General features: G+C 48.3%; 1 protein-coding gene across 3 annotated transcripts in view; it reads left to right on the top strand.

Moving 5' to 3' along the window:
• OPCML (opioid binding protein/cell adhesion molecule like) overlaps window positions 1-18453 on the top strand; it is a 1230378-nt gene that overhangs the window by 127698 nt on the left and 1084227 nt on the right. The gene's annotated exons all lie outside the window — the stretch shown is intronic.

The following is an 18453-nucleotide window of genomic DNA, read 5'->3' on the forward strand; positions in this document are numbered from 1 at the left end:
CCCGGGTAATGAAGCGGGGTGAAGGCCAGAAATGAACATGGCGGGTGCCTGCTGCTTTAGACACAGGGGTCAGGGGACATACACGTGGTCAGTGTCCGTAAGCCGAGCCCAAAAAATCTTTCTTATAGCTCAGTGGAGGGACGGAGGCCAGAGTTTGGAGATCTGGAGGGAGGGACACACGTGGCGGTTCCTCTGACTGGGTCAGATTGACGGCTTCTCCAAGAAGGGGAGGCTTTCTCTACAAATGATATCTGGCCACTTACGTGTTAGTTACTGCACGGAGTGTCCACGTGGTCCAGTGTGTAGGAAGCAGGCAGGTGAGGATGAGAGGGAGGGAGGCAGAGGCCAGACGATGGAGGCCTTGGGCTCACCCTTGACCCTTGACGCCTGCCACGTGCTGGGCACACACACTGGTTGGATCATGAATACACATGTCAGGCCCTGGGAAACACCGAGTCGCTTGAGTGGAAGGGTGGAGATGGGGTCAGATCTGTGCCATAAGAAGGTTTAATCTGGCGGCAGGATGGAGACACTGTCAGAGGTGAGGGCAAGCTTGGAGTTGGGAATACTGGTCAGCACGGTCCTGCAGACTCCAGGTGACAGGTGGTGGGGCCGGAGGGGAGGGTGGGGTGCGGTCTTCTCCCTGGTGGTCATGCCAGGCGTGGCCCTGGGTGCAGAGAGAAAGGCCAGCAGTGCCACCAAATCTATACCATTTATTGAAAACTCCTGGGAGAAGCCAGTCTACTTTTTTCCTTTTATAGACTTTGTGAAGCCCTAAAATATACCAGTATACTCAGTAACAGTTGTTTTAAATAGATTTAAACTTTTAATTTTGCAAGTTTTTCGCCATGACTGTGTCCGAGGTGGGTCTACTCCCAACCTCAAAAAAGGATTTTTGCTTCTCAGTTTGCTCTCCTGTTGCTTGTTGGATTCTTACCGGAGCTCCGTGGGAGGGAGGTCCGAGTCTTCATGAACACCTTCCTTTTTATTGGTGCTTCTCTGAGGTTCCTTCGCCCCGGAGGTAGTAGCATCCAGCATCCCACCCAGTCACTCCACAGTGTTCTGTCCTCTTGTCCTGTCCTCTGTCGGAGCTGTTTCACGCAAAACTCTTTCCTCTCATGAAGCCACAGTGGGAGCCCGAGGGCAGTGGTTTGCTGGTGTTGGATGGTCCGGCCCTGCTGGAAAAGTAGCTGCCGCTGAGCTGCACGATACCCGTCCCCGAAGACGGCTGGTGCTCTAGGTGGGCATCCTGCCCCCTTCCCCGGTTCCCATTAGGGACATCCAAGCACACTGGGGGACGGGGTCTTGTCTCCTCTCTGGGCTGGGCAGGGAATGTACTGCATTGTATATGGGACCTTACAGCATCAGGAGACTCAGACTGGGGTCTTCTCCCGAGAGTGAAAACTCTTTCAGACTCCATCTAACATAAAGTTTCTGGCTTTGGTAACTCTTTCCTTCTTCCCTTCCCTCCATAGATTATGGTCCACGACATGCCCTTGTTATAGACTCCGGTGTGCAAAGGAAAATTAACTTGGCTTCTGCCCTGAAATTGCTCCGTCTGTTGGTAAAGAATGATAAATAAACAGATGACTAAAATATAGAAAAATAAGAGCTCTGGTAGAGATTTATCTTTTCACTTTTAGGAGGTTTTTTTAAGAAAAAAAATAACAGAGAGGCTTATAAATTTCACTTTAATTTCCTGTTGGAGTGTTTACAGATAATATTTTAATGCTTCGCCAACCCTACGTCAAGAAAAAAAATGTCACCTCCATCTTCTCCTGTGTATTTCTCCGTAAGAGTCGATTGCCTAGTTCAGGAGTCACAGACACAAGTGTCTTTCAGGGCCAGGCAGGGACGTGAATGAGTGCAGGGCCTGGGGGTGCAGGGGGAGGGACCAGGGCAAACGGAGGACTGAGTCTCTTCCAACGCGGGCAGCTGCTCCTCAGAGCAGGCAGATTGTCACCAGGCAGAAATACGCTTCCAGTGATGCCAGCTCTTATAATTTTTCAAGAGAAGCTGGGTTTTATGTGAAATCCCTGATTTTTAAATGTTAGTAATGAACTCAAATTTTAAAAAAATAGTGCAATGCCAATGCCATTCTTCCTGGGCTGGATTGTCCAGAGTGAGAGCACTTAGTGCCGTAGAAGAAGGTTTGCCGCATCTCCTACGGATGGGACGTGACAACCAGGGCAGAAATGCCTGGAGTTATCGAATAGCTCTCATCACAGATAATGCCTTTGTTTTGGAGAGACAGAAAGGGAAACTCAAACGCTCGTCATGTGCTTTCTTCTCCTTGTTGTTGCAAAGCACTTTGCAGTGTTTGAAGAAGAACAAACAGCTCAACTGAACAGCACTATTTTTTCTCTGAAGATGAACCAAATCCAGGACACACCCAGTGGAGGCGTTGACGGAGGCTGACCGTCTTCCTGGTCCCCCTGCACCCAAACCAAACGAGCCACCCAGCGAGCGCCAGGCTCCTCTTTGCAGAAGCGAGCAGGAGTCCGAGGCTTGGGGAGCTGGCTGGCCCGGGAGGGGGTGTTGCTTCTCACAGCAGGTCCACCCAGCCCCCTGGTCCTCGGGCTCCGAGGACCCCTGCCTTCCTCCTACCCCGCTCTCTCGCCTCCGTGGATGCCGGAAGGAGCCCCTGGGGTCGGGGGTGGCCTTCAGAACCGTGCCCCTTCTGGGCCCAGTCCATGACCCTGGGCATCGCTGAATGTCTGTCTTGCAGCTACAGCCTAAGGCGGGGAGACGTGCTTGATCCTGGACGGTTTGACATGAAACTGGTGTGACTTTTCTTGGAGGAGGAGTAGGCCGTGACGCTGGGAGCAGCGGAGGCCTGTAGGGGATGGGGAGTGCTGGGTGGGCCGCTCCTGACCCGGGCCCCGCTCCTCGGCCGGCTGCGTTCCCCACGCCGTCGACGGTGCCGGCTGCCCTTTTGCTTTCCACCAGCCAGTGGCTATAAATACAGTCACATTTCCCACATACTGTATTTATGTTTCAGAAAATGTCTGCGTTGCATACGTAATGGAGCAGATATAATTATAATATTTCAAAACTGGCCAAATTTCGTGAAATATAAAATAACAGATGGCACCACACAATATTGGTGCGGTGCGCTTCATTTAAATCCTAACTCGAGCCTGAAAACCTTCCCAGTTGGTGCAGGGCAGTGATGACAGTGTGTGCTGGGAGGTGGGGGTGGCCTGGTCCCCTCCCCTGTCCCCTCCACGCTTTCCTTTCCAGGGAAAGCGGAGTTACAAAGATACACATTCCCAGGAATCTCAAGTGTGGTCTTGTTGATCTACCAGTTTTATGCTGCTTGGGTTTCCTTGCGCCGAAGAATAGAAAGCGTGATGTCCGATCTTGAGCTTGGACACCAGACAGCCCACCAGACAGGGCACCCGGGTGTCATGGCTGGTCTGGACCCCTCACAGCCGTCCATTCTTATCTTAACTACCAAGAAGCTGTTGCTGAAGTTTAAAACCTTCAGACACGTGTTTTGCACCCTCGGCTGCGGCTGCACTGGACCTTCCTGTGCTGGGCTGTGCACCTCGGAGAAGTAGCAGGTGGACCTGCTTCGTCTCGAGTCCATTGCTTGTTCCCACCTTCCCCCGAAGCGGACACGATCCGAGATCTCCCTGACCCTCCACAGGCCTGCGGGGCACTGGGGTAAGAGTAGGAAAGTTGGTTCGCTCTCAAGGGCACAGGCTTGTCTAGAAGGAAGGCTGGGTTGCCAGACACCCTCACTCAAAATCTCTGCATGACTCAGATGAGGGTTCCTATAAGCGTTTGTGTACAATCCACGTTCTCCAAGTGGTAGCATTTAGCTGCTGCCTTTTTTTTTTTCCATCTCAACTGCTCTTCCCATCTCACTGAAGAAACCATAAAATTTAGCAATAAGGTTTCAGACTCCCAAATTCATGAAAAAAAGAGGCCAAGGAGCCATGGATGTCTGTGGCCGGCCCTCCTGACCTGTACGTGAAGTCTCGTGTCTCAGCCTTTAGGGAACCAAAGGGCGGCTGGATAAGCCCCACCTGGGCTCCCGCAGTGACTGGGACTTTGCTCCGGGTGTCCGATCATTCTTTCCCTGTTCCAGTCTTTACTCAGGATGAGCTTCCAAAACCTTCTGGAGAAGTTAGAAGAACTTACGATGCCGCCTTCCCGTTAACAGCACGAGGAGAGTCGAAAGGTAAAGGCGTTTCGTGTTCCGTCTCTGTCTTCAGAGAACAAACTCACAGATGAGGTCCGGGTTAACTTGGAACCGTCTTCTCCATACACTGGAACATGTCGGTCTGTTCTTGAGTTTTCTTCCCTAATGGGCCGTCTAGGCTGGAAACGTGTCTATTCTGTTGTGCTGTGATAACGTGCAGGGAACACAGAAACCTCTCGATCCATGTGTGTGCTGGGATGTTTCCTCCGTGGTGGAGTCGGGGGGAAGGCCAGGGCTGGGCACGGGCTGTGGAAGGGGGCTGACTTCCCTGTGAAAAGAGCTGTGGGGCTGTGGCTGTACTTTATGATGCGTCTGTATTTATCTGGGGAACCACCAAGGGACCACAACATAAAAACAATCAGCAGGTATGCTTCTGAATCCTGCGTTTACCCTTCTGAAGGGAATTATTTCCTGCAGTTCCTACCCATCCCAGATCCTTGGGAATCAGTAGGTCAGGAAGTTGACCTTGGACCTAGTGTGGTCACAGATGTTACCTGAGAGAAGACCTCAACGTCTTCCTATGACCCTAGTGGGTAGAACACATTTAATGGGTGAGGTGACATCTTAGCTCAACAGAAGGAAGTACGTTCTGATAATCAAGGGGTCCAAGACTGAAGAAACTACCTTAGGAGTAGTGAGTTCCCCATCCATGGAGGAACCCAAGTAAGTCCAGGTGGCCGCTGGGTTTTGATGTGGTAGGAGGAACTTAGAGCCTTGTTTCTCAAATTGTGGTCCCAGAACCAGAAGCATCCGTGCCACCTGGAAGCTTGTTAAAAACGTGGACTCTTGGGCCCCACCTAAGACCTGCGACTCAGAATTAGCATCTCGGCAAGATTTCCCCCAGTAATTTGTACGTGCGGCAGAGCGTGAGAAGCACTGTTGTATGGATTCCTTCTCAAGTTCGGATCTGCTTCTAAGTGAACTAGGCGAGATGCACGTGTTTACCACGAACGTAGACTTGCTTCACACTCAGCACCCACTCAACCAGAGAGACCATGTGTCAGGAGGATCTGGAGAGACTCCCAAAGACGCCTTCACTCAGAAGCGTTTCTAAAACAGTGGCATTAGAGCGTATCTTCCTCTTCTGCCCTCCACGCCACCCTGACCTGCCATGTGTGCCGAGATGCACACAAGTTATTCCTTTCAGGCTGAACATTGAAGGACCCCATGAAAATGATAATGTCTTAACGAGATGGGGTGATGCTTTAAGCCATTATTGCCAGGTAAGCTATTAATGTTAATTAGTGCATCAATTTACTGTCAGAGAGCAGGGCTTATCATCTTTGTATCCCTACCACTTAGCATGTTTCCTGACAAATATTAATCTGTAATTTATTTTCTATGACAGCTCTTTCCAAAAAAAAAAAAAAAAAAAAAGGATTTGGGGTGGCATTACCTGGACTGACAAATCCTCATTGAAAGGGAATAGCTCAGACTCTGGGGGAATAAATCGTGTCTGCTGGTTGGAAGGATTCTTCCCAGTGGAATTCCTGAGGATAACGGGTCCCAGGAGATGTGGACAAGCGTGGGTGGTACCTGAGAGAAGCACACACATTGGAAGCTCAGTGATCCACAGGCAGACAGCATCCCAGGGCATCCCTGCCTCTTGCCTTCCTCCCATGGGCTCTAGAACGTGGATTACGTGCCAACGCTTGCAAGTTCAAGTGTGATGTAATGAAGTAGCTCAGATCATGGGCTCTGGAGCCAGAATATCTGTGTTCAGGTCCTGGCTGTGTAGCTTATTAGTTGAGTAATAGCCTTGGGCAAGTTCCTCAACCTCTTTAATCCTCTGTGTCTAAATCTGTAAAATAAGGGAAAGAGTAGGACCGACCCAGAGCGTTTTTGTGAGGATGAAATGGTATAACCGCTGTGCTTTGCAGGGTGCCCAGCACAGAGTAAGCGGTGAGTGAATACTAGATGCTCTGGTCACCGGCGTTGTTTTTGATGGCATGTTTCCCAAGCCATACAAACTTGCATTTGAATGGACGCATACACTTAGTAGCCTCAGAAAGTCACAAGCCATATTACTTCTTAGCACCACTTAAGATTTCCGAATCTGCCATTTCCTCTGACGGGCCTGTGTGCTCCTGGCTACACATGTCATCGTTCTTTTGTAAGTGCACACAGTTTCTTGGACAACCTTCATTTGCATAAGGCTATGGAAGACCCGCATTCCCTGATGAGAAAGGGGCAGGGCTGGAGGTATTTCGTTTGATATTCATTGTCATATGGTTGTTAAATAGGCTCTCCAGGAAATCTTCGGGCATGAGAACAAAATGCTAAAGATGGAACCAAGTGGAATAAGTTATGACCAAGTTTCCTGCACCTTTAAACAATCCTGCGTGAAGGAAGTGGGTGGGGTCCTGGAAAGGAGGTTGACACCTTTCCCTTAAAAAGAGATCTTTTTGTGAGGAAGGCTAACTTGTTTAGCAAGGAGGCACCAGTGTCTAATATCATTTGACCTTTCCATACCCTTGTGCTCAACTGCTTCGAAGCAGAGAATTATACCTCTCAGCTCTTTCTAAGAAATGGAGAGCCCTGGGTACAAGTAATTTGGGTCCAGTGCCTCAGGCTAGGTGCCCTGAGGGCATTTACCAGTTTTCCCACTAATTTCCTTCTTTTGTTCCAGGATCCCATCCAGGACACCATATTGCACTTAGTCATCATGCCTCTTTAGTCTCTTTTGGTTCGTGTCCAACACAGAAATCCAATTTTGTCAACAAATATCCCCACAGGCCTGGAGCGGGATGCTTCCGCTTGTGCATTACTTCACAGTCACTGAGTTCCGACCACGTGCGACAAGTGAAAGTGACTGAGTCCCTGCCCTAGAGAAGTTCACCAGCTGGGGGTGGTTACATACAGATAGGTGAAGAATTAATGGCTGTACCTTGTGATACGTGCCGTCACAGGAAATACACCAGGCGCTATAACATCCCTGGCAGAGGGATGACTCTTGATCCGTGCCAGGAAAAGACAACGGCCCAATGTGTATTTTCGGGGGAGGACCTCATGGTCAAATGAATCCACTGAATTGGGATGTTCGTTTTTATAAGTGATATGTTTCAACCCAGTCTTGAAGGAAAAAAAAAATGCCTGTGAGCATTGCTCCTATGAAGCAATGATTAAACAGAGAGCGTGGGGTGGGGGGAATTACATACACAGAGCCGAGCTCCTCCAAACCAGCTGTGAAGTGCAGATTTGGGGTTTCCTGGGACAGAGACCTAGATGGGTCTGGAGATCCATTTCCACTGTATCTTGCTCTGCCTTTTCAGAGCTACATTTCTTGAAAAGTTGCCTTTATATGCTTTCTCTTTTTCCTCGCCTTCCACTCACGCCCTGACCCACAGTAGTCTGGCTTCTGTCCCTTTGTTTTACAAAAGAATTTTCACCAAGGCAATTAACGACCGTCCTGAAAACAATCTAATAGAAAAATGTTGACCACCATGTGCCCCGTTTCCTGGTACCCTTCCGCATTGCTGATCACGCCTTCTGCAGAGTCTTTCACCTCTTGGATTGATAACCTGTTTCTGTCTTCATCCACCTCCCATTGTCCTCGGCTAGTCCTTCTTTAGCCAGAACATTAAAAAGCGTTTTTCAGACTCAGTTCTAGCTCCTCTTATCTCTGTCTGTTTTCCTGAGATTATCTCATAGACATCAGCAATTGCTTCAATTCCTGTTGGGATTAAAAGGTACAGTTGATCATTTCTCTCTTCCACGAAGGCCTGAACCAACTGAGAAATACAAAGTCAAGCAGGCATCAAACTCTCCATTTTATTGCGGGTGAAGCTGAGTTGCAGACTGCAGTCTTGAGTCAAGTCCAAAATGAGCTCCTCACTTTATACCCGTCTTTCTCCCAGTTGGTTTTATTCACTCAGCCACAGGCAGAATAATTTGTCAGCTGGAGCTGTAGGCCTCCCTTTGCAGAGACAGGACCTGCCAGGGGGCTTGGCATGTAGAGGCGGAAGGAACAGAAAGGAAAACACACACAAACCACAGGTAGTCCTTTTAAGGCGAAAAAAGGAAGAGAGAAACAGAGGGAGAGAGGGAGGAAAAACGAATGCATATAAGCAGAGGCCAGAAATACATTAACCCTGCCCAGTAAGGAAGCAAGGACACAGATGTGCCACACCTTTGTCTTCTCCCTAATGAGATAAATCAATCTTTGTTTTTTTTAAAGATTTATTTTTTATTTATTTAACTTATTTTTGGCAGCGTCGGGTCTTAGTTGCGGCACGCAGGATCTTTGTTGAGGCACGTGGGATCTTCATTGTGGTGCGCGGGCTTCGCTCTAGTTGTGGCGCACGGGTTCCAGAGTGCGTGGGCTCCATAGTTTGCGGTATGCGGGCTCTAGTTGAGGCGCACGAGCTCAGTAGTTGTGGCACATGAGCTCGGTTGCCCTAAGGCATGTGGGATCCTAGTTCCCCGACCAGGGATCGAACCCACGTCCCCTGCATTGGCAGGCGGATTCTTTACCATTGGACCACCAGGGAAGTCCCCAGATAGGTCAATCTTATTCCTATACGGGTGAAAAACAAACAGCGAGAAGTGAAGCAAAGACGGCGGCTTCTTCTCCAATACTTTTCCTGGGGAGGCAGAAGTTTCCATTCCATGAGCCTGAAGAAACAGATACCACGAATCACCACCTGCGCTGGGACATCCTTAGTCAAAAGCTCTGCTCTGAGCTGCAGGTTTGTATGTTTAATTTCTGAAGTGATGTCCCCTCTTGGACGTCTCACGTGTAACTGCAACACAGCTTGCCCCAGATAATCACCCTGGTGACCAAGTGTGGCGCTCTTACAGGTGCCGGGCCCTGCGCTAGCAGCGTTGTGTAGAGGCCTCATTCGAGCTTCAGGTCCACGGCGTGCGGTGGGCGGGGCTGCTTCAGGCAGTTGAGCAGAGTTCTCAGCACACTGCCCGTGAGCAGTGGATGGGGGATTAGAGCCCAGGTAGTCTGGCTCCAGAACTGCCAGCTGGGCCACTATTCCGCTTTCTCAGCTGAACCCATACCTGCTCTCTTAATCCACGCTGCTCCCCTACACCGGGTCTGAATCCAGTGAATCCTGCCTCAGTCATTGCCATAATGTCCATCAAGAAACACAACTGGGAACCAAGGCATCAGTCTTGAAAACTCCCCTTGGCTTGTCCCCGTCTCCACCGAGTCCCGTGGATCACGTCTCCTGAAAACCTCCACCGTCCCCCTGGGGGCGTCCACATCCATCACCATCGTGGAAGATGACGGAGGAGGCGCTAGCCAGGGAGACGCTGCGCCAGGTGCCCCAACAAAGTCCACGCGGCCTTCTCCTCAGCCCTGGCCTCTCACTTAGCAGCTCCACGTCCCAGGCACGGCAAAGATTTGGAGGAGAATCGTTCATTCCGGGGAGTACTCGGCATGTCCCTCAGCAGAAAAACAAGAACGCTTAGTTCATGATCTGCCCTCGTGGGGACACAGCACGGCCCTCTGAGCAGGGGCATCTACAGGTGAGCATCCTGACGGCCCTGGGAGCAGCGGCATCTGTGGGTCAGCATCCTAACGGCCCTGGGAGCAGGCGCGTCTACAGGTGAGCCTCCTAATGTGTGAGGCCTTGGTTCAGCTGAACTGCCGGGGCCTCAGAGGCTCTTACATCCTTCAGGGAAACGCTGAAAGCAGAATCGAGTGCGTCAAACACAGGTACCTAGCGAAGCTTGAAGAATCTAATTTTGCAGGAGGACATCCCCTAAGTGCTGCAGTTCTGCTGCAAAGTGAGTCAACCTTCTGCTGAGGAGGGAAATCAGATTCCTTTCAATCTCGGGCGATCCACAATTTCCAGGCCAAACAGACAGAGCTTGAGTTTGTTTTTCCCTGTCATTACTGCTCGGTCCGGTGTTTCCATTTTAAAAGGCGTGCGTGTGGACTGAACCAAAGCTGGGATTATTTAAAACACTGTGCCTGCTGATTCATTTAAATGGCCCCAACATCTCTGGCTAATAGTAAGTGCATTCTTAGTAAAGCACACAGATTTGGCCGGGCCTAGAGAATTTAATATCAGTTGCAGCAACAGTAGCCCCGGGCATTTGAATGACTTGTTATCATTTTCTGACGGTTTTCCCACATGTTCCTCATCTGCTCTCTCCCTTCCCTGGGAATGCAGAGCAGGATGACAGGGCCGCGGCCCGTTCTGTAGGGACTCAGTCTTCTGTTTGGACCCAGCTTCCTGTTGTGTGCAACAGTGCCAATTAAATGCTCAGTAAACATCACTTGAAAATAAGCTAACATGGCCCACAGTGAGACGCCGACTTAATTTTCCACGTAGAAAGACACATTTTGAGTTGAAATGCCCCACGGAGGACGAGCTCCCAGCCCCCAGCAGAGCCAGCCCATGTCTCTGTGCAGCCGCGGATGGATGCCGGGTGCTGGGTGTGGTCGCTTAGAGAACAGGCCTTCCCTGTGCCCGCCTGTTGTCTCCCAGAAGAGACGAACGTGGGATTAAGTGTCTCATGGCCAGAAATGTCAGAACCCAGCGTGTCACCTAGGCGTGTGGTTCCTAGCTGTGCTTTTTCATCACTTGGGCTTTATTTTAAAGTAGTTAAGAGCAGAAGCGTTGTCACGTGGTCTCCGGGCCAGCCTTTGCTAACCAGGCCTCCGGCCTCTTTTGAGCGCCTGTCCTGCAGGAACAGTTCCTTGGGCCTTGAGCCTCACACAAAGGGTCAGTGTCAGCCCCGCCTGAGCCCATCAGTGGAGGAGGGGTGATGACTGAGATGCAGTCTCTGTGCCGGACCCTCCAGCACCAGCACGTGGGCTCCGGGCTGGGCGGGGCCAGAGCAGCAGCTGGTGTGATGCAGAGGCGGGTGGAGCTGGGGGGGGGGTGGAAAGAGGCACAGTTAGAATTCTCCGCCGTCGCCTGAACATGGCCCCCTGGTAGCCGTGAAGTCAGGCAATGTGTGACTCTGTGTTTCTCTTTTCTTCCCCCCCCTTCTCTTTTTCTTCCTCCAAATGCAAATCAATAGACGAGTATTCACAGCCCAAAAAGAGGTCAAGGAGAGAAGAGTAGCCTTTTTATCTAGACAGGAGCACAGGGAGCAGCCCCCCCCACACGGGGGGGGGGGGAAGGAGGACAGGAAATGGAGGGGGAGAGAAAGGGGGCGGGGAGAAAGGGGGGCGTATCTGGCGAGAAGACGATGGACATTTAGCCATGGGCGTCCTCACATCTTCCTGCACTCCACTTCCGAAAGGGGTGATAACTTTTCTCCCTTACTGGCTGGAATATTTACACTCTTGCTCAAAAGCTGTTCTGGGAAAAAAAAAAATTGCTACTTCGGTGAAAATCGGATGCCATTTTCTTTAATAATTGGCTAACATTTGATGAATCATCTGTAAGTAGAAGGCTTTATGATGATGTGAGACTGGGTAAGATATGGTCTTGAGCAAATCTAGCCAGTTTCTGGGCTGTGTATGAACTAGGGTGATGCTTATCTGATTGGAAACAACAACAAGAACAGTCGTAACGGTTGCACGGGACGTTCATTGTTGGATCAGCTGACGGGAGAGGCTGCCTGTTAGGAGATGTGCCGTCTAGTCCTGGTGTCTCCCTTGACTTTGGGTCTCTTGGGACACACTGATGCTGGAAGCAGCCCGATGTGCCGGGCGTTGGAGAGTTGTGTGTGACCTTCCCTGAGTCCAGGCGCTAAGCGCACTCCGTCACAGCGGGCCAGCCTCCCTCTTGGCCTCCGGCGTCTTCCAAATCCCACAGAGACAGTAGCCAAGCGTAAACAAGGTATAAACCCCAAATACAAAAAAAAAAAAATTGGAAGAGGAAATAGAAGTGGGTGTGAACTTTTCTTGGAAAAAGAATAAAACGAGTGGCAGGTGATTGAGTGGAGTAAAGAAGGCTGAGGTGGGAGGATCTGTGGAGGGAAGCGGTAGCTAGAACCATGCGGTGTGCCACTGAACCAGGAGGCCCAGGAAGGGCACCAGAAATGGGGAGGCGCCGAAGACAAAGGGTGGGTCAAAGTCTGTGTTAGCCGCTCCACCTCGAGAATTCTCTGCTTCCCCACTTCTGCATGAGTGGGAAGTCTATTTTTTGAAGGAACTGAAGAAGAAAGCTCCGGGATCAGCCCCAGAAGAGAGCTGAGGGTCCCACTGCAAGCCGAGAGGCGGAGGGTCCCCACCCTGAGTGGAGAATCCCCCGGCCTTCCTCAGGACGCGGGAAGCCAGGACTTTACCCCCTGGCAGGAGAATGGGGAACGCCTCCAGCTCCAGACAAAAAGAGCCACATGACTAACACTTGGGGAAATGGTCCCAAGGCCAGTTCCTGGCCTCGTCATCTTTAAAGGGTCCACAGGTAGATAAACTCCATCGATAAACACAGAGATTCCAGTCAGGCTTTTATTGTTTTGCTCTTAAATATGAAAGGAAGGCCAAAGATCACCAGATAGTTGAGGAGGCTTTCCTGTGGGAAAGACAAAGATGGAAACAAATGAGCAGAGTAAAAGGACTGAGGAAATGGAGCCTGAGCCGACACACAGGGGAACTCCGGAAGCTATGATTGACATCCTCAGAGAGATAGGAGAAGATACGGTACACAGGGAACAAGGTCAGGCGCTATAAAAAATCAGACCGCAAGAAGACGGAGGGAAACTAATCATTTGTAATAGAATTTTTAAAAAAAGCAGTAGGAGAACTGGAAGTTAAAACCAAGGACATCTTGATAAATGAAAAGAGAAAATATAAGAAAATTAGGGAACTAATCCCGAAGCTTAACATCCATTTAATAAGAATTCCACAAAGAATGAATAATATAGAGGAGAGAAAAATTTCAAAGACACAATACAAAAAAATTTTTAAAATCCCAGAATTGGAGAACATGAATTTTCTATATTGAAAGAGTATATTGAGTGCCTGACACAATGAAAGAAAAGAGACCCACATTAGGAAACATCTTTGTGAAATTTTGGGCAGCCATGGGTGAAGAGAACACCCTCAGTGTTTACTGAGAGAAAATAGAGCCATTTCACGTACAAAAAAATACAAATTGACATTCATCAGACTTTTTCAGCAATAATGCTTAAGCTTAGAAGAAAACAGAGAAATGGCTTTTCAATATTTGGAGACGATATTGATTTTAAACCTAGAATTCTATTTGCAGCTGAATTAACTATATATAAGTTGAGTGAGATTAGAATAAAGCCATTTTCAAATAAACAAGATCCCTGCCGGAATGACCACCTATGTATGCTTTCCCAGCAGACTATTAAGAGATTTGTTATATTACAACAAGGAGGAACACCAAGTGGAAGAAAACCTAGATCCAGACGACAGGAGAGAGACAGGGGGTCCCGTAAGCTCTTAGGAAAGGGAAGTCCCAGATGACAGCGGAGGACCAGGGAACAGAAGGTCCAGAAAGAATGCCTTTAAAATGTGGTGCCTATAAATCACTAGACGAATTTTAGGATTCTGCAAGGAGTTTGGGGAGATTTAACAATAGGTCCATAGAAAACTAAACGCATGAAACAAAAAGGCAAATATTTCTGGGCAAAGCAAAAAGTTCTACTAGAAAGACAAATAATCTTAACAATGTCAATGCTAAAAATTGATAATAGTTGAAAATCATGACATTTATACTGGGTTGGCGGAGGGAGGAGCAGGGTAGGGGGTGGTGATCAGGGCTGAATCTTCACCTTCTGTAGTAGGAAGTCGCTGGATAATTGTTAAAATTGTTAAATCAAGAAATATCAGAATAAGCACACTTTAAAAAAGAAATAAGGAAGCAAATACCAGACAAAACAGCTAAAAGAGATGAAAGTGGTTGCTTCTGAGGAATGGCATTTGGCATGCAGTTTTCAATCATGAGCTTTTAGTCCTAGTAACTTGAAAAAACACGTATGTCATGTATTATTATTATTTTCTGTATTGAAGTGCAGTTGATTTACAATGTTGTGTTAGTTTCAAGTGTATATAGCACAGTGCTTTGGTTATACATACATATATATATGTATATACATTCTTTTAAAATTTTTTTCCATTATAATTTATCACAAATACTGAATATAGTTCCCTGTGCTATACAATAAATCCTTGTTTATTGTCATGTATTATTTTTAAAATTTATTTTTTTTATTGGAGTATAGTTGATTTACAATGACTTTTTTTTAACATCTTTATTGGAGTATAATTGCTTTACAATGGTGTGTTAGTTTCTGCTTTATAACAAAGTGAATCAGTTATACATATACATATGTTCCCATATCTCTTCCCTCTTGCATCTCCCTCCCTCCCACCCTCCCTCTCCCACCCCTCTAGGTGGTCACAAAGCACAGAGCTGATCTCCCTGTGCTATGCGGTTGCTTCCCACTAGCTATCTATTTTACCTTTGGTAGTGACAAAGTGAGAGAGTGTCATGTATTATTTTGATTAAAGTTTTTTAAATGAAAAAAATAATGTGCGATGCTGGCAGCCGTGTAGTAAATCTTTTTTTTTTTTTTAAAGCATAGGATTTTTTTTAAAAATTAAATAATTAATTAATTTAATTTTTGGCTGCATTGGGTCTTCGTTGCTGCGTGCGGGCTTTCTCTAGTTGTGGTGAGTGGGGGCTACTCTTCGTTGCGGTGCATGGGCTTCTCGTTGTGGTGGCTCCTCTTGTCGCAGAGCATGGGCTCTAGGTGCACGAGCTTCAGTAGTTGTGGCTCGCAGGCTCTAGAGCGCAGGCTCAGTAGTTGTGGTGCACGGGCTTAGATGCTCCGCGGCATGTGGGATCTTCCCGGACCAGGGCTCGAACCCATGTCACCTGCATTGGCAGGCGGATTCTTAACCACTGCACCAGGGAAGCCCGTAAATCTTTATAAAGGCTTCATGTGAGTACATCAGAGGACAGAAGGGCTTCAGGCTTTGGGGTCAGCTCTGGGTGCGAGTCTCACTTCTGCCAATTCCCTGGGGCCCAGGGACGTCCTTGCTGAGGTGTCTGAGACCCGTGAGAAGCTCTATTTGTGGGAGCTATTCATACCTATCAGCCACCAAGCAGGGAACTGACACATCGTGGGTGTTTCAAAAGCAGTATTTATTGTTAAAGCTCTCATGGGCATGACCGAGCTATTCTGTGGACATATTAGAAGTTTGGGGATGCATAGGAATAGATGAAGACCTGAGACCAGAGGTGAGACCACCCCCACCGTGAGTGGGTCCCTGGGCCTCAGAAGCAGGGTTACTCTTCTGGCCATGAACCCGTCACTTCATAAATTCTTGCTCCTTTGAGCTAAATGGCACCTTGTGGTTTGAAGGAGTGCCTTCCAGAGTCTTCAACTTGCTCTCAGGGATCAGAGCCCAGGAGGCTCCAGTTCAATCTGGAATATTAGAGCTGACATGGCAGAGTCAGATTTTAATCTGTAGTATTTTATCATCCGTCCTTTTTTATTTTTTTACGAGAAGAAAACCCAGTGTTACAATATCTAGAACTCCATCCTTCCTGTCCCTTCGTTGGGCTCCAAGTGCGCTGATCCGTCATCTTCAGGCTGTTTACCTGCTGATTTCAGCGCAGAGTTGGTAAACGGAAATTGCTCGAAGAGCCTTCGGTGTCCCGCAGGTCGCTTCCCTGCCCCAGGGCTTCTGCTTAGGCCATGCTTTCTGTCCAGAGCAGTTTGGGGTCCCTGCTCCTGGCCAGTCCCACCCCGGGCCAGCCTAGAGATCACCTCTCAGGCAGTCTCCCTACCACCTCCACCTGCCCTCCTTCAGGTGTGCTACTGTCGTTGTTTTGTGCTTTCCTATCGACCTATATTTTTTCTCCATCACTTATCACAAATGTAATCAGTGACATGATGAGTTTCAGGTGGGTGAGGACAGGCTTTTAGCTTGCTCGATATTACTTCTCCCGTACGTCACACACAGTAGGTATTTACCCGGCTCATAGTAGGTACACGGTGAATGCTTATTCTACAAATGAATGAATGAATATATGAAGTATCAAAAGGCAGTCTCTTCACCCATGCGGTCTTTTGTATAAATATTTTAAAAATGTAGATCAGAGGGAGTCCTTGAATTCCTTACGCAAGGTCATAATGCCAGCAGGGAAAGAGGCAGGCCGGGGACCCAGGACTATCTCTGGGGAGAGGACCCACCCTGACCCAGCTTTCCGTGTTGCCCATCCAGCTCTAAGAAGCCGTCACTCCGTCTGAAGAGGGTGGCCTGGCAACTCTCCCTGGTCCAGAGGAAAGACACGTAGGTATGCAGGAGTGAAAGTGTGACAGCCAACCTTGCCACACAATTGCCTGGTTTCGGTTGGGTTGTTCCCCTACCTTATTGCTATTTAAATACAGTTTTGATGATTTTGTTTGCTTTAGAGGGAGGAAAAAAAAGATTCATAGAAGGTATAAAATTGCATATTATTTACCTCAGAGAAGAGAGCAGTCCACCTAGTAAATATGCACTGAAGCATTTTTATTTGTATTTGTGTTTTTTAAGGTGTTTAAACAGACCTAGTAGACCGTAATATCTCTTTTCAGAGTTGGTGCCATCTATTGATTAAATATGTATTTATACATGTCTCCTTCTACTTTTTCTTTAAATAAAAGAGACATATATTTTTATCATTTAATAGACCTAGAAGAATTGATCAGTAAAAAATACATATTTATGTGTTTCCTTAAGAAAGATTTTATTAGGCATACAAATTTTAAAAGCTAAAGTATTGTTATACGCTGATGTTTGTTAAACGTGAATTTAATTAAAAGTGCAGGGTGTGCGTGTGTGTGTGTGTGTTAGGGAATAGTTTGGTTGAAGAAATGGGATTTTTTTTTTAAAGAATCAGTTTTACTTACATATTTATTTTTGGTTGCGTTGGCTACTCATTGCTGCGTGCGGGCTTTAGCTGCGTCGAGCGAGGGCTGCTCTGCATCGCGGTGCGCGGGCTTCTCATGGCGGTGGCTTCTGTTGAGGAGCACGGGCTCTAGGTGCACAGGCTCAGCAGTTGTGGCTCACGGGCTTAGTTGCTCCACAGCCTGTGGGATCTTCCCGGACCAGGGTTCGAACCCGTGTCCCCTGCATTGTCAGGTGGATTCCCAACCACTGCGCCACCAGGGAAGTCTCAAAATGGGATGTTTTTAAAACACAAATATAACTGATGGGAAATAGAGAAAGAACATAAACTTCGGAGTAAGAAAGACCTGGGTTCTCTGCCACTTCGTAGCCTTGGAGAAGGCACTTGGGTTTTCTCTGCCCTGGTATGCGTCTGCACCTGTGGAGGGAGGAGAGCAGTGAAGGATGGGTGGGAATCAGAGAAAATACACACGGAGCGCCCAGCATTGTGTCGGGTCCAAGAGGCTGAAAAAGGTTGATTCCTGTCCCCCATCAGCTCACCGAGGGGTTGCGTGTGTGTCCTTCCCGAGAAGGGCCAGAGGCTGTGCCCTCGGAGCCTATCGGGACACAGCACACCCTTGGGGCTCAGGGAAGCGTGTTGAGTGCATGCTTGGGTGCAGGAGCCACGGATGCTCCCCCCGAGGTACAGCCCTGGTGGGGACGGCAGGCCTGGGCTCAAACCGGGTCTCCGTGCATGCACCCTCTGCAGCGCTGGGGAGTCGTTTAAAGTCTTTGAGTACCACGTGGCTAGTAGTACCTACTACACTGGCTGGTTGAGAAGATAAATACGGGATCTGTAGGCCAAAGACAGAGGACCTGGCTCGTGGATAAAAGTGACAGTGCTCGACATTCATCATTTCTTTTTAGAGAGGCATTCACTTTGAAAAACAGAAAAACCTGGGTTTGAATTTTGGCTGTGTTACTAACTAGCTGTGTGACCTTGGATAAACCACCTAACTGCTCTGAATCTCAGTTTCCTTATCTCACAAAAAAGGTGTCATTATACCTTCTTGGGAGACAAGGCTAGGGGTAAAATATGACGATATTTGAGAAAACCGTGGTCCCCAGAGGGTGCAGAAATGATGTCTGTTATTTGTATGAAGCTGTCAGTCACCAAGCCCTACTAATTCTGCCCTTTTCCCCCGGCCCCTGCTTTTCCTCTTCCACTGCTACGACCTTGTCCCAGGTCCGTCAAATCTGGGATGACCCACCAACAAGTACTCCTGCCTCAACCCATGCTGTGCACTCTACACAGATTAAAATCCATAAATTATTTCCCGTTTGTTTGTAGCACTCCCTGCTTAAAATGAAATTATTTTTTTCCAGCAGCAATAGGGAATTTCTAAATATTGTTTGTTTAGAATTCAAGGCCTTTTCCACTCTGCCTTCCACCTACTCCCCCAAGTCCTCTCCCCATGTTTCC

The sequence above is a fragment of the Balaenoptera physalus genome, assembly GCF_965194825.1.
Source record: "Balaenoptera physalus genome assembly, chromosome: 10".
Lineage (NCBI taxonomy): Eukaryota > Metazoa > Chordata > Mammalia > Artiodactyla > Balaenopteridae > Balaenoptera > Balaenoptera physalus.